Source organism: Oryctolagus cuniculus, chromosome 14 (assembly GCF_051225735.1).
Source record: "Oryctolagus cuniculus isolate XC-2025 breed Fujian yellow rabbit chromosome 14, ASM5122573v1, whole genome shotgun sequence".
In the NCBI taxonomy this organism is placed as follows: Eukaryota; Metazoa; Chordata; class Mammalia; order Lagomorpha; family Leporidae; genus Oryctolagus; species Oryctolagus cuniculus.
The window spans coordinates 67,405,135-67,432,788 of NC_142880.1; the positions used below are offsets into that span (position 1 = coordinate 67,405,135).

The 27,654-nt window shown below is 38.1% G+C and overlaps 1 protein-coding gene across 2 annotated transcripts in view; it reads right to left on the minus strand.

The window, feature by feature from the left end:
• LOC100339238 (uncharacterized) overlaps positions 1–27,654 on the minus strand; it is a 212,952-nt gene that overhangs the window by 31,936 nt on the left and 153,362 nt on the right. For both annotated transcript variants that reach the window (XR_016220165.1, XR_016220164.1), the window contains exon 3: positions 6,129–6,267. The gene's annotated coding sequence lies outside the window, so the exon portion shown is untranslated. The remainder of the gene's footprint in view (positions 1–6,128; positions 6,268–27,654) is intronic.

Consider the following 27,654-nt stretch of genomic DNA (forward strand, 5'->3'; position numbering starts at 1 on the left):
CTTAATTTCATTGATTTGTTCAAAGAAATACTTTGTATACACATATACTTTTAATAGAAAAGGCTGAAATTTGCATAAATGCAAATCCACTCATTTCATTGCACTGTCAAAAGCTTAATCACAGTTAGAAACACTCAGCTAACTGCTACTGTGAGCTATTATAAATGATTAGTATAAACTAGAAAATTGAAGTTATCTTGATTTACCATTATCTCAAAGAGAAATTATCTCAATTTTCTTGATTTACTCGCTTATACTTTAAGAGCTCATACAGTGCTTAAATTAACATCCTTTCATAGTTATAAAACAAAAGCTGGGGAGAGAGATTCCTACACGTCTTTTGAGAAATTTATAGCAAATATTTCAAGCATTTGAAAGCCTCTTCTATGGTCCCAGGTAATTATTCCCCCAAAATATCTATTCTTTGCTATGAAGCAACTCATGACCTAATACTCCTAATCCTTGAGAGTAATTTGGAAAAAAAGCATAACACAGATCAGGGAAAATGACCTCATTAGAAACAGTAAGATGTTTTAAGAAGTTTAACTTAGATTTAACAGTTAGTCTATGTATAAATGTCATAGAAACTCATGAGACTGTTTGAAATAAGGAATAGTGAGAAGAGAAATAAGAATGAACTATAAAAAGATGTTCTTCATTTGATTTTAAGACTAGAAAAATATTTTCCCTGGCTGTCAAACAGTCATCAGTGACTAAAGATTTTCTGCAAGATTCCTGAGGACTGCCAGTAATGATATTCTTGGTTGACTTGGATAGTTCTTTATGTTTACTAACATCTGAGAAGCTCACATTCATAGCCAAAATCACTGGGAAACTTTCCCTGAGGTTTGTTGGCTTGGATATAATGGCTTTTCTTAGGATGCCACTTCCCTTGATATTTGTCAAAATACAAAGGCAATGGTTCACAGATATTCTCCTATATTTATTTATATTGTATGTTTATATGTTCAATTGTTGTTGTTGTGTTTACTTTTTTGAGTTAAATTTTCATTCAAAGTTTCAGTACTAAGTAAAATATAAAAAGATAGAACTAGTAAAATAAGTGATGATTTCAATTTTGGAGCATGACTGCACTGGCTTAAGGAAAAAGAGTCTAGTCTGTTTCTGTCTATACATATGAATAGTGCCACGTGGAAGATGAAGGGGGCATGGGTGAGCAATGAAGAATCTTCTGTAGATTTGAATATTATTCTATAGGTGAAGAGCTTGCTAGCATATGTGCAGTGATAAGCTGCTTTTCAGAGCTGCTCTTTTCCTCCAAACTAATTGAATGATAAGGGACTAGCAAGAGTTGGGAGTAGCATTAGTGATATGTCACAAATGTAACACTACAATGCAATGAAGCCTTTGCACAAAACGAAGAAATTCTGACCTATCTTTGTAAAGTCTCCTAATTTGGAAGTGTTGGAGTCAAAGATGAGTATGGAGAGGCAAGAAAGAGCTCTGGGAGCTCTTTAACAATGAACAGTATTTGAAAGTATATTCAGTGACAAATACCTTGGAATAAACTTAACCAAGGACGTTAAAGATCTCTACGATGAGAATTACAAAATCTTAAAGAAAGAAATAGAAGAGGATACCAAAAAAATGGAAAAATCTTCCATGCTCATGGATTGGAAGAATCAACATCATCAAAATGTCCATTCTCCCAAAAGCAATTTATAGATTCAATGTGATACCAATCAAGATACCAAAGACATTCTTCTCAGATCTAGAAAAAATGATGCTGAAATTCATATGGAGGCACAAGAGACCTCGAATAGCTAAAGCAATCTTGTACAACAAAAACAAAGCCGGAGGAATCACAATACCAGATTTCAGGACATACTACAGGGCAGTTGTAATCAAAACAGCATGGTACTGGTACAGAAACAGATGGATAGACCAATGGAACAGAATTGAAACACCAGAAATCAACCCAAACATCTACAGCCAACTTATATTTGATCAAGGATCTAAAACCAATTCCTGGAGCAAGGACAGTCTATTCAATAAATGGTGCTGGGAAAATTGGATTTCCACGTGCAGAATCATGAAGCAAGACCCCTACCTTACACCTTACACAAAAATCCACTCAACGTGGATTAAAGACCTAAATCTACGACCTGACACCATCAAGTTATTAGAGAACATTGGAGAAACCCTTCAAGATATTGGCACAGGCAAAGAATTTCTGGAAAAGACCCGGGAGGCACAGGCAGTCAAAGCCAAAATTAACTATTGGGATTGCATCAAATTGAGAAGTTTCTGTACTGCAAAAGAAACAGTCAGGAGAGTGAAGAGACAACCGACAGAATGGGAAAAATATTTGCAAACTATGCAACAGATAAAGGGTTAATAACCAGAATCTACAAAGAGATCAAGAAACTCCACAAAAACAAAACCAACAACCCACTCAAGAGATGGGCCAAGGACTTCAATAGACATTTTTCAAAAGAGGAAATCCAAATGGCCAACAGGCACATGAAAAAATGTTCAAGATCACTAGCAATCAGGGAAATGCAAATCAAAAGCACACTGTTGGTGGGAATGCAAACTGGTCAAGCCACTATGGAAATCAGTCTGGAGATTCCTCAGAAACCTGAATATAACCCTACCATTCAATCCAGCCATCCCACTCCTTGGAATTTACCCAAAGGAGTTCAAATTGACAAACAAAAAAGCGGTCTGCACCCTAATGTTTATTGCAGCACAATTCACAATAGCTAAGACCTGGAACCAACCTAAATGCCCATCAACGGTAGACTGGATAAAGAAATTATGGGATATGTACTCTTTAGAATACTATACCGCAGTAAGAAACAACGAAATCCAGTCATTTGCAACAAAATGGAAGAATCTGGAACACATCATGCTGAGTGAAGTAAGCCAGTCCCAAAGGGGCAAATACCATATGTTCTCCCTGATCGGTGACAACTGACTCAACACCAAAAAGGAAACCTCCTGAAGTGAAATGGACACTATGAGAAATGGTGACTTGATCAGCATAGCTCTGACTGTTAATGGACAACTTAATACATTATCCCTCTTAGTATTTTTTTTTTTGTCTGTTCTACTTAATATGACTGGTTTAATTCTGTAATTATCACACAGTTATTCTTAAGTGTTGAAAATTAACTGAAATGTGATCCCTGTTAAACATAAGAGCAGGAATAAGAGAGGGAAGAGATGTATAATTTGGGGCATGCTCGGGCTGACTTGCCCCAATTGGTAGAGTTGGAAACATACCAGGGGATTCCAGTTCAATCCCATCAAGGTGGCATGTGCCAATGCCATCTCACTAGTCCAAGTGATCAATTTCAGTTCACAATTGATCATAATGAAAGGACTAAGAGTCAAAGGGAGCACATAAACAAGTCTAGTACCTGCTAACACTAACCGATAGAATAAATAAAGGGGAGAGTGATCCAACATGGGAAATGAGATACTCAGCAGACTCATAGAATAGCGGATGTCCTAAATAGCACTCTGGCCTCAGAATCAGCCCTAAAGGCATTCGGATCTGGCTGAAAAGCCCATGAGAGTATTTTAGGCATGGAAAGCCAAGACACTCTGGCAAAAAGATCTCTGTGAGTGAGATCCCAGTGGAAAGAACAGGTCTTCAAAGAGGGAGGTGCCTTTCTCTGAAGGGAGGAGAGAACCTCCACTTTGACTATGACCGTGTCTAAGCAAGATAAGAGTCGGAGAACTCAAGGGGCTTCCATAGCCTTGGAAACTCATGACTGGTGCATAGGGAGATTACTGATGCCATAAACAGGAGTGTCAATTTGTAAAGTCAACAACAGGAGTCACTGTGCACTTACTCCTCATGTAGGATCTCTGTCCTTAATGTGCTGTACATTGAGGCTTAATGCTATAACGAGTACTCAAACAGTATATTTCTCTTTGTGTTTCTATGCGGGTGCAAACGGTTGAAATCTTTACTTAATGTACACTAAACTGATCTTCTGTAAAAAAAAAAAAAAAGGAAAAAAAAAGAAAAAAGAAACTATCAATTCCCAACTTGACTCTCACTGGGATTAAACATGACAATAGGTCTGCTCTGATTTCATCATCATTAAAAAAAATCATCTATTATTTTTCACTTTATGTTTCTGTGTGGGAGCAAACTGTTGAAATCCTTACTTAATGTATACTAAGCTGATCTTCTGTATATTAAGATAATCGAAAATGAATCTTGATGTGAATGGAAGGGGAGAGGGAGTGGGAAAGGGGAGGGTTGTGGGTGGGAGGGACGGTATGGGGGGGGAGCCATTGTAATCCATGAGTCATACTTTGGAAATTTATATTCATTAAATAAAAGATAAAAAAAAATACAAGCTCTATAAAAAAAAAAGCATATTCAGTGAAACAAGAGACAAACCAAAACAGAAACTCATAATCTATGTTATGATAAGGAAAGTACTAATATTGAGCATTGGAGGCATTTAAAGTATAGACAAGTATTGTGTGTTCACATAATAAAGCAAAACATATTTGGAGATTTTACATTGAGAAAGAATCCAAGATTATACTAAAAATATTCCAGATGATAACCAAAAGGTAAAACTATGCCAAAGAGGATACAGGTGTTAAGGAAGGTACAGTATGAAATATGTCATCATTGACAGAGCAAATACTGGCTGTTGCATTCTTCACATCTATAGTTAAGAGACTAATGGCTTGATTTTAAGACACAAATATAAAACAGTAAATAAAGCTTCTAATCTACAAGATTTAAATGTAGAAATGAAATATGTGGACCATATGATGGTAGTTCAAAAAGTTCGTGGAAAATGGAATTTAAACATGTTATGGTATAAATTATTTTGGGCCCCTGCCATGCACATGGGAGACCTGGGGGAAGCCCCATGCCCAGCCCAGGCCGTGGTGACCACGAGGGGAGAGAACCAGCGGATGGAAGATCTCTCCCCTTTTCTCTCTGCATCACTGACTTTCAGATAAAATAAATAACTCGTTTTTTCTTTTTTTTAATGATGGCTCAGGGGCTTAGGACTTTCCTTATCTGCTAGAAAGGCAGAGGCGTGGGAGCTCCAGAAAGAGAAATCCCTGCCTCTGCAAACTGAGACCGTGTCCTTCAGGGCACTTGATCTTGACTAGTCCCAGTGATCAATTTCTGTTCACAATTGATCGTAATGATAGGACTAAGAACCAAAGGGATCACATAAACAAGAATAGTGTCTGCAAATACTAGCTGATAGAATAAAAAAGGGAGAGAATGATCCAACATGGGAAGTGAGATACACAGCAGACTCATAGAATGGCAGATGTCCTAAACAGCACTCTGGCCTCAGAATCAGCCCTTAAGGCATGCGGATCCGGCTGAAAAGCCCATGAGAGTATTTCAGGCATGGAAAGCCAAGACACTCTGACAAAAAAAATGACCTAAATGAAAGATCTCTGTGAGTGAGATCCCAGTGGAAAGAATGAGTCATCAAAGAAGGAGGTACCTTTCTCTGAAGGGAGGAGAGAGAACTTCCACTTTGACCATGGCCTTGTCTAAAAATTATCAGAGTCAGTGAACTCAGGGGACTTCCATAGCCTTGGCAGCTCATGACAAGAGCCTAGGGTGATTACTGATGCCATAAACAAGTGTGTCAATTTGTTAAGTCAACAACAGGAGTCACTGTGCACTTACTCCTCATGTAGGATCTCTGTCCTTAGTGTGCTGTACATTGAGATTTAATGCTATAACTAGTACTCAAACAGTATTTTTCACTTTATGTTTCTGTGTGGGAGCAAACTGTTGAAATCTTTACTTAATGTATGCTAAACTGATCTTCTGTATATAAAGAGAATCGAAAATGAATCTTGATGTGAATGGAAGGGGAGAAGGAGTGGGAAAGGGGAGGGTTGCGGGTGGGAGGGATGTTATGGGGGGGAAGCCATTGTAATCCATTAGCTGTACTTTAGAAATTTATATTCATTAAATAAAAGTTTAAAAAAATAAATAAAATAAAAAAAGAAAAGCATGCATAGTTCTGTGTGTAAGTATTTTCCATGAACTTCTCAAAGATGCCTCATACAGCAAAGGAATGAGAACAGCAGAGATGGAAAAGAGGCAAAGCATGAAATGATACCTCTCGTGATGTGTGCATGGGACTCACCAGGAAGGGAAGAGGCGGTGGTCAGCAAGCTCTGGTTCAGACTTGCCCAGGTCTCAGGTGCCGAGTCAGATGAACTGTCACAACTTCCTTTAAGTTCATCTGTGGCCATTCACACTGGCATGCAATAATTTGAAGGATGCTGTGAGAAATAATTTCCTTTTTATCATACAGTTTCTAAAGCCCCAACTCTCACCAATAGAATATTTTGAAGGTCATAAGATATTATCCAATTTCATCATAACTTAAGCAATCTCTTTTTTTCCATACTCAAAGTGTATTAATATTTCTATCTAGTTAATAGTCACCAGTGCCTTAGCTGCAGCAGGTTGTCAGATTTCTTCTCGAGATTAAGCGAGAATAAGATAGCAGCTTATCTAGTATGTCCCAGATAAGGATGCACAACCAATGTATTTGGAGCAGTGATTTCTGTGGTGAAGTTTTCATTAATGTGAAATAAGAAAGTAAGAAAAAATCAGTGAATTTCTACAACAGTTAAATTTATTCATTTGTTTCTGACATAATGAATTCTTGATGATTTCTTGTGTTAAATATCCTCTTCATTTAGGGTAGGAAATTTTAATGTATGTATATTTGGACATATAGAAAAGTATTAATTCTTTTTATTTTTAAATGTTTATTTATTTGGGTGGCTGAGTTTGTAGACAGAGGAGAGAGAGAGAGAGAGAGAGAGAGAGAGAGAGAGATCCTCCAGCCACTGGCTCATTCCCCAAATGGTCACAAGGGCCAGACCTGGGGCAGTCCAAAGGCCAGGAGTTTTATCTGGGTCTGCCGTGTGGGTGCAGGAGCCCCAGGATTTGGGCCAACTTCTGGTGCCTTCTCAGGAACATTAGCAGGGAGCTGGATTAGAAGTGGAGCAGGGGGCCAGTGCTGTGGTGTAGTAGGCTAAGCCTCTGCCTGTGGTGCCCGCATTCCACATGTCCCAGCTGCTTCTCTTACCATCCAGCTCTCTGCTATGGCCTGGGAAAAGCAGTAGAAGATGGCCCAAGTCCTTGGGCCCCTAAACTCATATGGGAGACCTGGAAGAAACTCTTGGCTCCTGGCTTCGGATCCACTTAGCTCTGGCTATTTTGACCATTTGAGGAGTGAACCAGTGGATGGAAGACCTCTCTGTCTCTGTCTCTTCCTCTCTCTGTTACTCTACCTCTCAAATAAATAATAAATAATCTTTTTAAAAAAAAGTGGTGCATCCAGGATTTGAACTAGGGCCCATATGGAATGCTGGTGTCACAGCTGGTGACCTTACCCCCTATGCTACAGGCTGGGTCCCAAAACTATTAAACCTATATTCATTTACCCTTATTATACTGTTAACTGAAGTCAGAGGAACTGTCATTCATTCATTTACTTATGCAGTGAATATTTGTTGAGATCCTACTTCATGTCAAGCATTAGTTTAGGTGCCAGGGATACAACAGGGGACAACAAGTATATTTGCTCTTGAGGATCTTAAATGCTGGTGAGAGTGGTGTCAAGTTATAAGCATGTAAGTATGTGTCAGATGATTATATATGCAAAGAAATAAAAATGAAGCCCAGTAAGAAAACAGCAAGCCTTGGGGACCCATATTTGACTAGGTGACAACTAAGCAGACATCTTGATGAAGAGAAGGAGTATTCCAGAAAGAGGGAGGTGGGTGCTTGGCAAAGAATAGTCAAGAAGCCTATTCAGTTAGAACAGAGCGAGTTAGGATGAGGTGAGTGAGAAGAGATACAAGGAATAGATTGTAGCTCCTAGCACAATGACTTGTGTGTAACACAGTTCCATAAATTTTCATCATCCTCTCATAGTACATATCTATTTGTTTACCACAGAGGACATGGGCTGATAGAAAATCCAAAGTATAGAAAGTTTGAGCTGTTAAGGAAAGAGGCAGTGTGGTGACTACTAATTAGGTCAGATGACAGACATTTCCGTAACTTGAAAGAGTTAAATCTGAAGTGCCATGTTTTGACAAAAATATATTTAAAACACAAGATCAAATAAAAATAAATGGCTAAAAATTATATTGACTGATGAATATTGAAATTGGTGATTTTTAATTTTTCGAAGTCTTTAAAATTTTATTTTAAATTGATACATGACAATTGTATATATTTATGGGATACAGTATGAAATTTGATACATGCATACAGTGTATAATGATCAATTGAGGGTAATTAGCATTTCCATCCCCTAAAACATTTATCATTTCCTCGTGTTTGGAGGCCACTGAGTCCTGTTGTCTAGTTCTTTATGAAATATATGATAAGATATGTGAACCACAGCCATTCTACTCTGTAAAACATTAGAATTCTTACTATCTAACTGTATTTTGGCATCTGTTATCCAACTTCCCTCTATCTGCCTTCCTGCCTTCCCTTCCTAGTCTCTGGGAATCACTTTGCTGCTTTTTTTTTTTTTTCATTTTTCATATGAGTGAGAGTATACCTTGCTTCCAAATATAAACAGTCAAAAATGAGATTAAGTCATTTTACAGCTTGATAAGTCCATCTGGGCTTACTTTCAAGAAGTTTAAAACATACATTGCCTTCGTGATATATAACAAATTTGCTTGCCAGTCAGATGATTTCCAACTCTTTTTTTTTATTGATCCTGGAGGAGTACATACTGAGTTATTACATGCTAGTTCATTGAAAATGATGTTTGGAAGTGGATTAAAATGACAATCACTATGTGATTTTTACCATGTAGCTTTTAAGGTGCTCAATGAATTGAGTGACATTGACACACAAAACTTCCATTTACATCTATATAGTTTCTCAGTTCTGAAGTCTATAAAAAATTCTTTTCTTTAAAGATTTATTTATTTACTTGAAAGTCAGAGTTACACACAGAGAGAAGGAGAGGCAGAGAGAGAGAGAGAGAGAGGTCGTCCATTCACTGGTTCACTCCCCAACTGGCCACAATGACCGGAGCTGTGCCAATCCAAAGCCAGGAGCCAGATGCCTTCTCTGGGTCTCCCATGCAGGTGCAGGGGCCCAAGGACTTGGGCCATCTTCTATTGCTTTCCCAGGTCACATCAGAGAGCTGGATCAGAAGTGGAGCTGCCAGGACTCAAACTGGCACCCATATGGGATGCTGGCACTGCATGTGACGCTTTACCCGCTGCACTACAGTGCCGGCTCCTATAAACAATTCTTAATGGAATGTCTACCAAATCCTGTCAGATTCCAGAAATAGGTAATATTTATCCACAGTGAAGTAAAGGCAAAAAACAGCCATACCCATGAAAACTTATTCTATTTTTCTATGTTTAAAATTATCAATATTTATTATCTTTGTTATATTTATTGTTTACTAATTAAAATGGTAATTGAATTTAGAAAAATATATTTTAATAAGCCTTATTAAAAAAGAATATTTTTATTTATATACAGATTTTTGAACCAAAGAAGATGGATTAACAAAAGAATTTCAGGGCAGTCCTTTGGTACAGTGGTTTAGACACTACTTGGGACACCTGAATCCCATGTCAGAGTGTCTGGGTTTGAATCTTGGCTCTGCTTCCAATTCAGCTTCCTGCTAATATGAAGCCTGCAGGGAACAGGTGATGGCTCAAATATTTGGGTCCCTATTATATGTGTGAGACTCTGTTGGAATTCTATGAGTCTGACTTCAGCCTCAGCTATTGCTTTTCGGGAATTAACCAGTGGATCTCTCTTTGTCTCCATCTTTCTCAATTTTTAAATAAAAAATAAGTATTTCAAATAAAAATATATTAGTAAAATTTTGGACTTTTTAAAATTGCTAATTAAAATGCTTATGAACATGAGTAATATAAAAATATGGCAGCTTATTTATGAGTCAATACTTAAATATAACAGAAATTATATTGTTGCAATATATTTAAGTTTATAATAAAACATTTTTAAGTTAAAAACGTGCAAAGAGGTACAAAATTGTTCCCAGTAGTGAAAGAGTTAAAAAAAATTGGAGGTCATTGTTCCGTGATGTTTCTTAATATATGTAGCCTTTATATATAAACACATTACAATACCCCCCTAACTTCACTGCAGTAAAGGGACTGAATATTTTATTTCCTAAGTCTTAAGGAAATTCCAGAGGTTACAAGAAATCTACAAAGACTTTGCACTCCTCATCATTGATCACAAAACCACACAAGCTACATACTCCCAAAACTCCAGAGTTCTGTGACTTGGAACAACATGTTCTGAAGCTAAAACTGAATAATCCATATTTTCTCACATTTTCAGAAAAAAATGTGGTAATAGATTTTTTTTAACTTTTATTTAATGAATATAAACTGCCAAAGTACAGCTTATGGATTACAATGTCTTTCCCCCCCATAACTTCCTTCCCACCCGCAACCCTCCCCTTTACCGCTCCCTCTCCCGTTCCATTCATATCAAGATTCATTTTCGTTTCTCTTTATATACAGAAGATCAGTTTAGCATATATTAAGTAAAGATTTCAACAGTTTGCACCCACATAGAAACACAAAGTGAAAAATACTGTTTGAGTACTAGTTATAGCATTAAATCACAATGTACAGCACACTAAGGACAAAGGTCCTACATGAGGAGTAAGTGCACTGTGACTCCTGTTGTTGATTTAACAAATAGACACTCTTGTTTATGGCATCATTAAAACCCCAGGCTCTTGTCATGAGCTGCCAAGGCTATGGAAGCCTTTGAGTTCACCAACTCTGATCATATTTAGACAAGGTCATAGTCAAAGTGGAAGTTCTCTCCTCCCTTCAGAGAAAGGTACCTCCTTCTTTGATGACCCATTCTTTCCACTGGGTTCTCACTCACGGAGATCTTTCATTTAGGTCATTTTTTTTGTCAGAGTGTCTTGGCTTTCCATGCCTAAAATACTCTCATGGGCTTTTCAGCTGTCCGCATGCCTTAAGGGCTGATTCTGAGGCCAGAGTGCTGTTTAGGACATCTGCCATTCTATGAGTCTGCTGTGTATCTCGCTTTCCATGTTGGATCGTTCTCTCCCTTTTTGATTCTATTGGTTAGTATTTGCAGACACTATTCTTGTTTATGTGATCACTTTGACTCTTAGTCCATCATTATGATCAACTGTGAACAGAAATTGATCACTTGGACTAGTGAGATGGCATTGGTACATGCCACCTTGATGGGATTGAATTGGAATCCCCCGGTATGTTTCTAACTCTACCGTTTGAGGTAAGTCAGCTTGAGCATGTCCCAAATTGTACATCTCTTCCCTCTCTTATTCCCAATCTTACATTTAACAGGGATCACTTTTCAGTTAAGTTTCAACACTTAAGAATAACTGTGTATTAATTACAGAAATTCAACCAATAGTACTAAATAGAACAAACAAAAAAAATACTAAGAGGGATAATGTATTAAGTTGTTCATCAACAGTCAGGGCAAAGGCTGATGAAGTCACCGTTTCTCATATTGTTCATTTCACTTTAAAAGGTTTCCTTTTTGGTGCTCGGTTAGTTGTCACCAATCAGGGAGAACATATGATATTTGTCCTTTTGGGACTGGCTTATTTCACTCAGCATAATGTTTTCCAGAGTCCTCCATTTTGTTGCAAATGACCAGATTTCATTTTTTTTTACTGCTATATAGTATTCTATAGAGTACATATCCCATAACTTCTTTTTTTTTTATCTTTTATTTAATGAATATAAATTTCCAAAGTATGACTCATGGGTTACAATGGCTTCCCCCCCCATACCGTCCCTCCCACCAACAACCCTCCCCTTTCCCACTCCCTCTCCCCTTCCATTCACATCAAGATTCATTTTCGATTATCTTAATATACAGAAGATCAGCTTAGTATACCTTAAGTAAGTATTTCAACAGTTTGCTCCCACACAGAAACATAAAGTGAAAAATAATAGATGATTTTTTTTAAATGATGATGAAATCAGATCAGACCTATTGTCATGTTTAATCCCAGTGAGAGTCAAGTTGGGAATTGAAAATTTCTTTCTTTTTTTTTTTTTTACAGAAGATCAGTTTAGTGTACATTAAGTAAAGATTTCAGTCGTTTGCACCCCCATAGAAACACAAAGTGAAATATACTGTTTGAGTACTCGTTATAGCATTAAGCCTCAGTGTACAGCACGTTAAGGACAGAGATCCTACATGAGGAGTAAGTGCACAGTGACTCCTGTTGTTGACTTTACCAATTGACACTCCTGTTTATGGCATCAGTAATCTCCCTATGCACCAGTTATGAGTTTCCAAGGCTATGGAAGCCCCTTGAGTTCTCCGACTCTTATCTTGTTTAGACACGGTCATAGTCAAAGTGGAGGTTCTCTCCTCCCTTCAGAGAAAGGCACCTCCCTCTTTGAAGACCTGTTCTTTCCACTGGGATCTCACTCACAGAGATCTTTTTGCCAGAGTGTCTTGGCTTTCCATGCCTGAAATACTCTCATGGGCTTTTCAGCCAGATCCGAGTGCCTTTAGGGCTGATTCTGAGGCCAGAGTGCTATTTAGGACATCCGCCATTCTATGAGTCTGCTGAGTATCTCACTTCCCATGTTGGATCACTCTCCCCTTTATTTATTCTATCGGTTGGTGTTAGCAGATACTAGACTTGTTTATGTGCTCCCTTTGACTCTTAGTCCTTTCATTATGATCAATTGTGAACTGAAATTGATCACTTGGACTAGTGAGATGGCATTGGCACATGCCACCTTGATGGGATTGAATTGGAATCCCCTGGTATGTTTCCAACTCTACCAATTGGGGCAAGTCAGCCCGAGCATGTCCCAAATTATACATCTCTTCCCTCTCTTATTCCCACTCTTATGTTTAACAGGGATCACATTTCAGTTAATTTTCAACACTTAAGAATAACTGTGTGATAATTACAGAATTAAACCAGTCATATTAAGTAGAACAGACAAAAAAAAATACTATGAGGGATAATGTATTAAGTTGTCCATTAGCAGTCAGAGCTATGCTGATCAAGTCACCATTTCTCATAGTGTCCATTTCACTTCAGGAGGTTTCCTTTTTGGTGTTGAGTCAGTTGTCACCGATCAGGGAGAACATATGGTATTTGTCCCTTTGGGACTGGCTTACTTCACTCAGCATGATGTGTTCCAGATTCCTCCATTTTGTTGCAAATGACTGGATTTCATTGTTTCTTACTGCGGTATAGTACTCTAAAGAATACATATCCCATAATTTCTTTATCCAGTCTACCGTTGATGGGCATTTAGGTTGGTTCCAGGTCTTGGCTATTGTGAATTGTGCTGCAATAAACATTAGGGTGCAGACCGCTTTTTTGTTTATCAATTTAAACTCCTTTGGGTAAATTCCAAGGAGTGGGATGGCTGGGTCGAATGGTAGGGTTATATTCAGGTTTCTGAGGAATCTCCAGACTGATTTCCATAGTGGCTTGACCAGTTTGCATTCCCACCAACAGTGGGTTAGTGTCCCTTTTTCCCCACATCCTCTCCAGCATCTGTTGTTGGTAGATTTCTGAATGTAAGCCATTCTCACCGTGGTGAGGTGGAACCTCATTGTGGTTTTGATTTGCATTTCCCTGATTGCTAGTGATCTTGAACATTTTTTCATGTGCCTGTTGGCCATTTGGATTTCCTCTTTTGAAAAATGTCTATTGAGGTCCTTGGCCCATCTCTTAAGTGGGTTGTTTGTTTTGATGTTGTGGAGTTTCTTGATCTCTTTGTAGATTCTGGTTATTAATCCTTTATCTGTAGCATAGTTTGTAAATATTTTTTCCCATTCTGTCGGTTGTCTCTTCACTCTCCTGACTGTTTCTTTTGCAGTACAGAAACTTCTCAATTTGATGCAATCCCAATAGTTAATTTTGGCTTTGACTGCCTGTGCCTCCAGGGTCTTTTCCAGGAAGTCTTTGTCAGTGCCAATATCTTGAAGGGTTTCTCCAATGTTCTCTAATAATTTGATGGTGTCGGGTCATAGATTTAGGTCTTTAATCCATGTTGAGTGGATTTTTGTGTAAGGTGAAAGGTAGGGGTCTTGCTTCATGCTTCTGCACGTGGAAATCCAGTTTTCTCAGCACCATTTATTGAATAGACTGTCCTTGCTCCAGGAATTGGTTTTGATCCTTGATCAAATATAAGTTGGCTGTAGATGTTTGGGTTGATTTCTGGTGTTTCAATTCTGTTCCATTGGTCTATCCATCTGTTTCTGTACCAGTACCATGCTGTTTTGGTTACAACTGCCCTGTCGAATGTCCTAAAATCTGGTATTGTGATGCCTCCGGCTTTGTTTTTGTTGTACAAGATTGCTTTAGCTATTCAAGGTCTCCTGCATCTCCATATGAATTTCAGCATCATTTTTTCTAGATCTGAGAAGAATGTCTTTGGTATCTTGATTGGTATCACATTGAATCTGTAAATTGCTTTTGGGAGAATGGACATTTTGATGATATTGATTCTTCCAATCCATGAGCATGGCAGATTTTTCCATTTCTTGGTATCCTCTTCTATTTCTTTCTTTAGGATTTTGTAATTCTCATCGTAGAGATCTTTAACGTCCTTGGTTAAGTTGATTCCAAGGTATTTGATTGTTTTGGTGGCTATTGTGAATTGGATTGATCTTAGAAGTTCTTCCTCAGCCATGGCATTGCCTGTGTATACAAAGGCTGTTGATTTTTGTGCATTGATTTTATATCCTGCTACTTTGTCAAACTCTCTTATGAGTTCCAATAGTCTCTTAGTAGAGTTCTTTGGGTCCCCTAAATAAAGAATCATATCATCTGCAAAGAGGGATAGTTTGACTTCTTCCTTCTCAATTCGTATCCCTTTAATTTCTTTTTCTTGCCTGATGGCTCTGGCTAAAACTTCCAGAACTATGTTGAATAGCAGTGGTGAGAGTGGGCATCCCTGTCTGGTACCAGATTTCAGTGGAAATGCTTCCAACTTTTCCCCATTCAATAGGATGTTGGCCGTGGTTTTTTCATAAATTGCTTTGATTGTATTGAGGAATGTTCCTTCTATACCCAATTTGCTTAGAGTTTTCATCATGAAAGGTGTTGTATTTTATCAAATGTTTTCTCTGCATCTATTGAGATAATCATATGGTTTTTATTCTGCAGTTTGTTAATGTGGTGAATCACATTGATTGATTTGCGAACATTGAACCATCCCTGCATTCCAGGGATAAATCCCACTTGGTCTGGGTGGATGATTTTTCTGATGTGTTGTTGTATTCTACTGGCGAGAATTTTATTGAGGATTTTTGCATCTATGTTCATCAGGGATATTGGTGTTTTGCATTTGTCTGTTCCAGGAGACACCTCTTTTCTACCACATTAGAGTAATGTTTAAGTTGACTAAATATATCAACTACATGTTACTTTATATTGAAGATGAGGATGACTTGAAATCACTTAAGAAAAAGTTTGCTTGTGGAGTTTAGGAAATCCTCTCAAGTGTTCCAGTTTTTATTTTTGCATAAATTCCAGGTGAATAATTTCCTTATTTGAGTTACTGATGTGGATTTTTTTTTCTTTAATAATGTGTTAGGTAAGAGATGACTTCATATGAATCAGTTTTCCTCAGTTTTCTTTAATGTCCAAGTCCTACACTTGAGAAATATTTAAAGTCCTCTTTTAATAGATATAGCACATTTCAAGGTCCATTTGTCAGTAGACATTTCTACAACTTGGGGATAATGAATAGTGTGACAATGAACAGAAGACATTCATAAAATTTTAGTTAAGCAAGATGAATAAGCTCTTGCTTAAGGGTATATGTTGACCAATTTTTTATATGCATATATAACTTTTATTGAGGTCAAAAGACAGAATTTTCCAGTACCCAACAAGCGCTCTTCCAAGTCAACTCTACACCCAATGTAATCACCTCTCTGTGTTCTATCTCATTGATTTACATTGATTAAATTTATTTTTTGTTGAACTATATAAATGTAACATGCAATTTGTCATTTTTTGTGTTTGTCTTCAGCCTCACACCTTGATTGTACACATGCAATTTTATATCTTTAAAGGCAAACATCCAGGTAATAAATTAAAATTTTCCTCCTTAATTAAAAAACAAGATAGGGGCCAGTGTTGTGGTGTAACAGGTTAAGCTGTCATCTGCAATACAGGCATTTCATATGAGCATCCATTTGAGCCCTGGGTGCTCCACTTGCAATCCAGTTCTCTGCTGATATGCCTGGGAAAGTAGTGGAGGATAGCCCAAGTCCTTGGGCCTGGCATCCATGTGGGTGACCCAGATGAAGCTCCCCATTCCTGGCTTTGGTCTGGCCCAGCCAGGCTGTTGTGGACATTTGGGGAATGAACCAGCAGATGGAAGATTTCTCTCTCTTCCTCCCTTTTTCTGTAACTTTACTTTTCAAATAAACAAAATTAATCTATTAAAAAAAAACAGGATAATACCCATTTTTCTCCCCCCATGCTCTGGTAACCACCATTCTAGTCTTTACTTTGGTTTTGAACACTTTAGATATCTCATGTAAGCAGAATCATGCAGTCATTTTTGTCATGTGACTATCTTATCCCTAAGTTAGTCATGTGACTAACTTATCCCTAAGTTTCATCCATGCTGTTGTATATTAAATAATTTATTTCTTTTAAAAAGTGGAATAGTATTCCATTATATGCATATACCACATTTTTTTTAATTCATTCATCTGTCAATAGACATTTAGGTAATCTCTACAACTTGGCTATTGTAAGTAGTGCTATAATGAATATAAGATCTGCACAAAATTATAGTTAAACAAGATAAGCATAAGAAATCTACTCCACTGTATGCTTAAAGATTTATTAAGAGCATAGATCTCATTAAATGTTTTTCCTACAATAAAATAAGTTCTACATCCCAGGACAGTTTGTCTGAGGGAATGGTTTGGGCTGTCTCTCTACCTTTTTGCAGAAGGTAAGATGTCAGTGTCTGCTATATTATAGTGGGGTGAGACCACTCATTTGGGAAAACGTATTGTGTACAGAAATAACACATCGGTTTTTAGCTGAAGCCTTTAGATGCTGGTGGCTCATCTTTCAGATCTCTTTTGCTTTGTCTTCTGGGATGACCAACATGTTCCAGAAATGGGCTGCTGCATTGAGAGTGAATGGATTTGCAGAGTAAAACTACCGACTAGTAGATATTCTCATGAAAAAAGAGAAACATTTGGTGTTTTAAGCTGTATGGATTTGTGTGTGTGTGTGTGTGTGTGTGTGATAACAGTCTGTGCTGGGATCCAAAAATGAAGACAAAAGTGGACAGGCACACAGCTGATGATAGTTTCCAACATTCTTCAATACCTGTTTTTCTTGTCACCTTCTCAGAAACGTCAATGATAACAACCTTTCTTACCTGGTATGCACTTGTCCCCAGTCACCATCTTGTCTATATCTTACTGATCTGCAGCACAATTATTTTTATTTATTTATATATTTTTTATTTTTTTGACAGGCAGAGTGGACAGTGAGAGAGAGAGACAGACAGAGTTTAGAAAGGTCTTCCTTTACTATTGGTTCACCCTCCAATGGCTGCTGCAACCAGCGGGCTGTGGGTGGCACACCGCGCTGATCCGAAGCCAGTAGCCAGGTGCTTCTCCTGGTCTCCCATGCAGGTGCAGGGCCCAAGCACTTGGGCCTTCCTCCACTGCACTCCCGGGCCACAGCAGAGAGCTGGCCTGGAAGAGGGGCAACTGGGACAGAATCCGGCGCCCCGACCGGGACTAGAACTCAGTGTGCCGGCGCTGCAGGAAGATTAGCTTATTGAGCCGTGGCGCCGGCTGCAGCACAATTCTTTTTGCAAATTTACTTGTTTTCTTACTGTAATCTAGTAGAATTCTCAAGAGTTCTTGTGTAGTATATATGTCAATGTACATATGGAGACAATAGTTTGAGTTGTAAGCAGAAAGGAATCTGCCTGAGTTGCACATCCAGGAACAAGGTTTTCTTGTTACTCCCCAAGTAACAAAGAATTTAATGTTTTATGTAGTTCACTTTAAGGGGAGTCATACATATTCATTAATTTGTGGGAAAGTTCTGGAAAGAGTTATGCATATGTAAAATGGACAGAGGCTCATGCCCACTAAGTTGTCATGTATGTTACATGTATTTCATGTTCAGTTGGGGTGGAGCTTTAACATTATGTAAGGATTTTGGACTTTATATATCAGAAATTTGAAGTGTGAGTACATTTACTTCTAAGTGGCAGCTTCTCTAACCAGGCACAGTTGGATGGGGACTTAGCAATTTTTGATAAGAAGTGTTAGCCTCTGAGCTGTATTTTTGTCCAAGCAGCCACCTCAGTCTATCTGCAAGAGCACTTGGTTATTCTCAACTCTGATTTGGTCAGGTTAGTTTATTTTCTTTAGGTAGGTGGCAATTACTTATGTTTTGCACTTTTGTCATAAAATGCAACTCCTATGGGAGAAGAGTTGGTGATTTGCTCATGACACATTTTCTCCCATAGACTACTGCAATATCAGTCTTATAATTTCCTTTCCTTATGCCTTACCTTTCTTTCCATCTGACCTAAATGCCCTTCTTCCCAACACTACCTGTTCAAATCCAGCTTATCCATTAATGACTAGCTTAAAGATCATCTCCCTCATACCTTTCCCATCATCCCAAGCTTGTAACCTCTTCATCTCAGAGTAAGATGAACACATGTAAGACTTAACTACTATATTTTTTGCTTATCTGTGAAGTACCTTCCTCTCTGGGAACTGTATGCATTTAGAGAGATGAATTTTTAACCCAGATAAGAGCCTTAATTTCAATCATCAGTAAATTCTCATCCAGAATGTCTTTGCCTTTCCATTTATTAACTGACTTCTTTCTTTAGGATAAACCTTAGTTTAAGGTCATGAAACAAAGGGAGTCTTCATAAATTTGCAGTTCATGGTAAGTTAGCTTTGGCCGATGGAGAGGAGAGCTGTGATAATTCCCTTCAGGATACATTGCTGCTTGCTTGGGAAAACTTAAATATAGTTTATAAATTTGAAGAAAAAGAAGGTAGAACAACTCCCTTAAGAGATTCTTTCCAGATGTTTTTAAAGTAAAGTTAAATCCTAATAATCACCCAATGTTCACTAGTGTTGCTGCTCAAGAGTTCATCCAACTATGCAAGTCATATTTCTTTTCTAATAAAAACATGTTTGAGCCAATGAAAGCATTTACTGGTATTGGCTGGCCTTGATGAGAAGTGAATATTCTAATATTTTTAAAGTAGAAGATGATCTAATGCAAGCCTAAATTGTTTTGTAAATTTTATGAATCCTATATTTTATCACCAAGCAATTATGTATGGAGTTATAATATTGTAATTATTTTTAAAATATCTAATATATTTATATTTTATATAATTATTTAAAATGTTTCTTAAAATACAAACAATAAGTTCCAGGTTTTAAGTGCTTTCTAGATAATAGTTCACTTATCCTGACAATCCTCTAAAGTAGTTACTATTAGTATCATCACCTTTATTTTAAAGATGGAAAAACTGGAGGTTAAGTAATGTTCCTACCATCACAAGCCAGTAAAGGGCAGAGCTGGATTTGTCTGCAGCAAGTCTTGTTTGGATTCCAGTGGCAGATATACACTTGTTCTAAAACTTTCTCCCTTGCTTCCCATTAGCATAGAGGTTGAAGTAAAATATTTGGCTCCTCAGCATTCCTTACAAGTAAAGGTGGACATGTCAGACAAGTGTTAATTAAGTTGGAACTGTAATCATTTTGTTCATGTATACAATTTCCCAGGTAGGATAAGCAAAGCCAAATAGGTGTGTACCCTATTCTTCAGTTTACCTTACCAATTTCTTTGGTTGCTTAGCAATGAAGGACAAAGAGACAAAACTAAATACCTAACTTATGCGATTGGAATTTTAGCCCAAACATATCTTTCAGTAGAAGCCATTGTTTCATGTGCAGATGACAATTAACCCACTGTATCTGACCTTGTACTCATATTGAAATACGACTTTAGGTATGAAGGCTACACTTTTGCAGTGGATAGAGGTTGGGCAGACGTCTGGAAAACAGCTTAAGTTGCCACTTGGGATTCTTGTATTGTATATTGGGGTGCTTAGTTCAAGTCTTGGCTACTGTGACTCTAAAACAGGTTTCCACTAATGCATATCCTAGGAGCAGATGATGGCTCAAGTTGTGGGATATCTGCATAGAGTTTGAGGTTCTTGGCTTTAATCTGGCCTAGCCTGGCTATTACAGGCATTTGAAGAGTGAACCAGTGGATGGAAAATTTCTTCCTTTCCTTTCCGCTTGCCCCATTCTGTTCTCCCTTCCCTCTTCTCTCCCCTCTTTCTTTCCCTTCCCCTCTTCCTTCTCTTTCTCCTCTCTCTCTCTATCTCCCTCCCTCCCTTCCTCCCTCTCCCTCTCTCTGCCTTTCTGATAACATGAAAATAGATAATTTTTTTAAAGTAATTGCTGATGAGACATCTGCTTGGGAACTGTGTAAAAGCAGGAATACATGTGGTGCTGGAACATAGTGACTGGAAAGTATTGTGGAAGATACGGTGAGAGGAAGAGGCAGGATCCAGATTTTCAAGGGCCAAGAAAAACCAGGCAGGAGTTTGGGTTTTATTCTAAGTATAATGGGAAACCACTGAAGAATATAAAGAGGAAAGCAATATGACCTGATTCATGTAAATAATAGTAAAAATCACTTTTTCCTCTGTAGAATAGACAGCAAGGGCAAGAATTGTTGCAATAAAGCCACTGCACTGGTACAGGGCAGATCTAGGGTCCATAGTGACAGGTATTGAGCAGTCACAAGGACCAAGACTGTGTAGGCTGCATGAGGTGGCAGGGGTTAACCGTTTAGTCTTTACTTCAAGGGAAGGCATGTGGAGACTCATGGATGAGGGGAAAGGGTTCAAATGGTTTGCAGGTTCAGGTAGTGACAAGAAGCTATATACCATCTGGCTGGAAGGATTTCAATATTTAACAACCAGTACAGCTGTACATGTGTGTCTTGGCTGGCTCAGCCCTGGTTCTTAATGGAGGTTACAGAAGGGGCAAGACGTGACCAGAAGTAGGACTGATTTCAGAGACAGAAATTACAAGTAGGCTTGCTTGTGAATGATATAAATAAGATGAACCTGACTGGGCTAAGTTTGATAAGACTTGGTGCTTAATATTCACAGTGTCAGTAAAGAAATTAACATTTTAAAATTGTTTTGTATTTGCTTGTTTGAATGTCCTACAGGGTTTCAGCCTTCTGAACAATAATTCTCACTGGATAATCATCATGGACAAAGATATGATAGCCTAGGATAAATAGTAATTGACTTCATGACAAAAATTAGAGCATTATTTTAACTAAGTCTTTGGTTATTGAATTCAATTGTCATGGTTAATTTCTTAAGTTAAATACAAGAAAAAATTTTGTTTATTGATTTTTCTTGTTTAAAAGATAGACTATGAACTCTAAATGTAAAAATTATATTGCTAGTCTTCCTATGTTTTATAACTTTCAGTCACCTTTTCTTCTCCTTTTTGATTTAATGTGTATTTTTCACATGGCAAACCACATAGCTCTGAAGTGAATACCAGATCTTGGCAATGAAATTAGAGTGTATAAATCAATCAGTAAGTATAACTGAACTGCTTCACAGCTTCATAAAAGGCTATTTTCCAAACTGGTCTAAGATTTTGAAAGCACTTTCAAAATAAACTCTGTTCCTTTAAACATTTTTTTCCATTTTAATTTTAACAATTTATTCATTGATTTCCTTGGCCAGTATTAGATCACAAGAGCAAGGTACCAATCCATGATCAGTAATTTCACCTCAAGTTAGTCACCAAAGTTCCTTACTTCAGAGGTTGAAAGAATTACAAGCAATTGGAATCAGATCTTGTTTAGCAAATAGCATCTAAGAGAAGTCACATCACCAGTTTTATCAGTTGATTTGCTGCTAATTAACTTAGAAGTCTGAGTCCATATAAATTTGGAAATACAAAGGCTGATGGATGAAGGCAAGAAAAATTTTTGAAAGCACCTTGATAATAGTCTTATTTTATGTAATAGACATACCTGAAAAGCTGCATATAAATCAAACTTAACATTAGCCAAGTAATATTTGGAACAAATAAGAGAAAATACTCTTCAATTATATATGCTGATCCATCCTTTTGAAAGCAAACAGATAATCTCTAGAAATGCTGAGCTTATGTGAAATTTGATTTGACTTAAAATGGAATATACCTCTAATAAATTATAAAATTCTCCAGGAAGCATTAGGTGAAAGACTGATGCTATAGTTTTTAAACAGACAGTTGAAAAGTGGAAAACAATGAAATGAAACACTATCATGAAGCTAAAATACTTCAGGCTTATGTGTTAGTTCAAATTAACAAATAATTTTAATGCTAATTGAGTCCAGAATTGCATTTTTATTGCTAAAAAACCAACTCCTTATTGGTGTTATGGGATGAAAACAAAGGCCATTGTTAATATTCTGGGTTTAGAAGACTACTTTGAGGGCTCCATTTTAAGTTTCAGTTTCCTCATTTCAACAATATGAAAAAAGTAGAGAACATATACCAATGGGTTCTAGTAAATTCTCTATCTGAAATCTTACCCACTGGGGCCTGCACTGTGGTGCAGCAGGTTAAAGCCCCAGCCTGCAGTGCTGGCATCCCATATGGGTGCTGGTTTAAGTTTCAGCTGCTCCACTTCCAATCCTGCTCTCTGCTGTGGCCTGGGAAAGCAGTAGAAGATGGCCCAAGTCCTTGGGTCCCTGCACCCAAATGGGAGACTCGGAAGAAGCTCCTGGCTCCTGGCTTCGAATCAGCTCAGCTCCAGCCATTATGGTCATTTGGGGAGTGAATCAGTGGATGGAAGACCTCTCTCTCTTGGGCTCGACCTCTCTGTAACTCTGTATTTCAAATAACTAAAATGAATCTTTAAAGAAAACTTGCCCTATGAACTAAGCAATACATCCAGAAATGTACACACACATTGCACTTTATTTGAAGTGTAGTACCTACTTATTGGGCACTTACAACATGCCAAGGACTATGCTAGGTGGTACAGATCCATTGATAATAGCAAAATCCATACTCAAGGGTTGCTTACAGTTCATAGAAGGAGAAACTCTATCAATATTTAACTCTGGAATTTTTCTCACATGATTTAAATAATTATCAAATTTTTGTGCACTGATTATTCACTGCTTTTACCAAAGGCTGAGTGCAGATGGTTGACATAAACCAACTTCCTGATAGGATTTGTTACCAAAATGTCAAATTGGTTGAATTATATTTTCAGTTTACTCTACCCATTTAAGGGAATCATAATAAATTTAGTGCAAAAAACATGGTGGGAGAGAGGTATAGTGAATTGAAACCATGGAAAATAAAGGACTTCCTCATCCTCAACCCTGCTTAACAGCAAACTTCCCTTAGCCACCTAACACACTAACATCCCATAGAAGTCATTCACCAGCCTGTTGCACAGTAACCTACCATTGTATAATAGTAATCTTTGCTAAACTTCTGCTGAGCCATCTTTAAGGAAGCTTCCTGGTAAAACCAGAAAGACCCAGCTCTAGCCTAGATAGACTCTAGAGTCTGTGAAGCCAGAAAATTATCTTATGATTCTTTCAATGCTAAATGACTCATGCCAGATGATGTTTTGTTGGTCACATTTGAATATGTGAAGCATATAGAAGGTCTGCTAATATTCACACTCAAGGGACTTCTTGTACTCTGTATTTTCTCCTATCATGTCTCATCACCCAGTTTCACAGTTATGTCCCATTTGCTCTAACTCTACCAACCCCCAAGCCCTTTGTGAATGGGGAGATCAATTTGCATGTTTTCCCCATCACCTTACTTGGCACCTGTAAATAAAGAGTCTCTTTCTTAAAAGACATGGATTTTGGTATTTGAGATTTTGGGGAGGGGAGCATGTGGTTGGGGTGAAACCACTGTTTTGCAACAATATGGCACTTAAAAGGGAGCAGCAGGGAGCTTCAAAATTATTTCAGAATTCCCTATCTATAATTTTTTGGCACCTTGTCAGGTAGTACCTTGAGATACAAATCTGAGTAGCAGCCCAAACTTTTTATTTAGTGATCCAGTACTAAGTGATTCTTGGGCAGGCATCTTCAACTTGAGACATAGGAGCTTTAGTTTTTGGGAAAGACATCTTGAAAGACATCTTGGGATAATTGTACTGGAATCTACATACTTTGATCACAATTCTAGCAGGAGATTATTGCTGCTTTACAGTCCTAGATTTAAAGGATGCTTTCTATTGCATCTACTAGATTCTAGGTCCCAAGAGTGATTTGTCCTTGAATGGGAGGACCCTGAGTCCAAAATGAAACAACAGTCGTGTTAGACTGTTCTTCTCTAGGGATTCAACAATTTCCTAACCACATTTGGAGAAACCTTAGCAAGAGATCTGAGAGACTTATAACTCACAGAAGATAACCCCCTCAATATGTAGATGACATTTTGATGGCCAGTGAAACCCAACAGACCTTAGACAAAAATACCATGTTGACTTCATATTTTATGGCTAAATAGTACTATAACGTCTGAAAAAAAAAAAGCCCAAATTTCACAATAGACTGTAAAATGTCTGGTATTTGAACTTTCACAAGGGCAGAGAAATCTACTTCCTGATGGGAGGGAGGCCCTTGCCAGGATGGCTCTCCCTGCCACCCGCTGACACTTGAGAGAGTTTGTAGGAATGGCAGGCTTCTGTCACATCTGTATCCCAAAGGGTGGCCTCATAGCAGAAGACAAAGCCCACAAATATCAGATGATTCATGAAATAGAATGGGGAATGACATTGGTGCTTCCTCATATGAAACATAAGCTGTTAACTGTATCAGCCTTGGGGCTGTCAAGTATGAGGAAGCCTTGCTACTTGTTTTTCGATGAGAAGCAAGGAACCTGTTTAGGAGTCTCATCCCAAAACCTGGGATCAACCAGAAGATCAGTAGCTTATTTGCCTAAAGAGGTGGACTCCGTTACCCTGGGAAGGCCATCCTGTTTCCATGCATAGCAGCCACTTGTGAATCACTGCAGACAGCAGAGTTCACTCTAGACTAGCCAATCACCATGCATAACACACATTGGTTATTGTCATTGCTAGAAAAGATGGATATTGGCTGGCACTGTGGCTCAATAGGCTAATCCTCCGCCTAGCGGCGCCTGCACACCGGGTTCTCGTCCCAGTCAGGGTGCCGGATTCTGTCCCGGTTGCCCCTCTTCCAGGCCAGCTCTCTGCTGTGGCCCGGGTGTGCAGTGGAGGATGGCCCAAGTGCTTGGGCCCTGCACCCCATGGGAGACCAGGAGAAGCACGTGGCTCCTGGCTTCGGATCAGCGCGATGTGCTGGCTGTGGTGGCCATTGGAGGGTGAACCAACGGCAAAAAGGAAGACCTTTCTCTCTGTCTCTCTCTCTCTCACTGTCCACTCTGCCTGTAGAAAAGAAAAGAAAAGAAAAGAAAAGAAAAGAAAAGAAAAGAAAAGAAAAGAAAAGAAAAGAAAAGAAAAGAAAAGAAGGGATATTATCTGACATGTGCAGGACTGAGAAAATACCAGACCATTTTGTGAGACAATTCAAATGTAAAATTTAAAATGGTATTGATCTTAATCTTGCTACTTTATTACCAAGTATTTTTCAGTGTTGAACATGACCGTATTCAAATAATCAAGCAGGTATACACCAGCAGCCAATTTGCCCAACTTCCCTTTTGAAGATCCAGACCTGGAAGTGTTCACTAATAGGAGTAGTTTCATGGATCAAGGGGTACATGAGATTGGGTATGTGGTGGTGACTCACTGAGAGTTTCTAGAAGCCAGACCTCCCCAACTCACCCCACTGTACTTCAGCCCAGAAGACTGAATTAATTACATTTCTTGTTCCCTGTCCCTGGGAACTAATAAAAAGATAGCAATTTACACTAATTCTAAGTATGCCTTTCCAGTGCTACATGCTCATGATAGGAGGAGGACTCTGAATTGCAGATGATCAGAAAATTAAACATGCTAAAGAAATTCTTGACCTACTAGAGGCCAATGTGCTGCCAAAGAAGTGGTTTTTGTATATTTCCCAGAGTATTAGATAGCTGAGACCATAATAGCTACAGAAAATATAATAAAGCAAACAACACAGCTAAACAGGCAGCTCAGATTAAGCTACCAGGGGCCCAAGAAGAGAAATAATGGCCTGATGTTGACTTAGCCAGCATCCATCATAGATATTCTGATGGGGACATGGAAATGCTGGTGAATGGGGTTTTGACTGGGGTTCTCTATTCTCATGTGAATCAAGTTATAAGTATACAAAGGAAGAGTGAAACTATAATAAGCAGAAATTAATGTTAATACCAGCGCATCTTATGGAAGAGATGATTAATCATATCAATCAGACTATCCATTATGGCTGGGATGTCACACTGTAATGGATACAGAAGTATATAACTGGGTGAAATATAAGAAAGACTATTCGAAATGTGATCCAAAAATGTGTAACTGGTTTAAAAAGTAACCCTAAGACTGGGCCTCCCCCAGTCATTAAGGCAGTTCAGACCAGGGAAACTAGACCAGAAGATTGGAAATAGTATTTACCATGAGGCCAAAGGCAACTGGAAAGACCAAGAAGTTGTGGGTTTTGGTAGACTCCTTTACAGGATGAGTGGGAGCTTTTCCATGCAGCATAAAAATGCCTCTGAAGTGAAAAAGGCATTCAAAGAAATCATCCCCAGTTCTGTACTCTTCTATTCAATCTACTGTGACAATCTGGGAAATATTAGGAACTTAAGGAATTTGATGGAAACCTCATGCCTCCTGAAGATGTCAATCAATTGGAAAAATGAAGGAAATGACCCAGGTCTTGAAAAACACTTTGACCAAAAGCTTCCAAGAGATTAATCTAACTTGGGGTAACTTCCAGTTGAATTGCTCAGAATTCAAGTAGTCTCTAGATGTAGGCTCCAATAGGGCCCTTATGAAATGTTATATGAGCATATAACTTTAGCTTACTTAATAGTGATCAAGTAAGACTAGATGGCATTAAGTAAGTACAACCTTTGAGTGTGACTACTTGTTATTCACAAGTTTGCCTCTGACAGCTTGACCTAACCCTCTACTGTGCCTCTTTGCTGTATATCCCCAGAAATCCTTGTGTAATTGAAATCCTGGATCAGTAAGCACCCAAAAGATCAACTCCAACCTCATTGAGATGGGTCCTACTCTGCCCTACTCATGACTCATTCTTTGGTAAAAGAATCCATCAAGGCTTGGATCCATCATTCTTGAATAAAGCTCACACTGCTGTATGCTGGGTGCTCATTGGTTGCTGCCAAAAGGCCAGAATTACTCGCAGTATAATTCTAATGTTCCTTGATCGTGAGTGGAACTACCATATTGCTATAATGATTTACCCACTTGCTTGCATAATTTTGATACTTTATTGCTTATACTGTCTTGTGATATTCTATATATTTCTATATAACTATAGAAAGTTATAAATTATTGGTCTTAGTCCTTTTGTATGTAATTTCTTCTATTCTCTGATATTAAGCTAGAGGTAAATTGA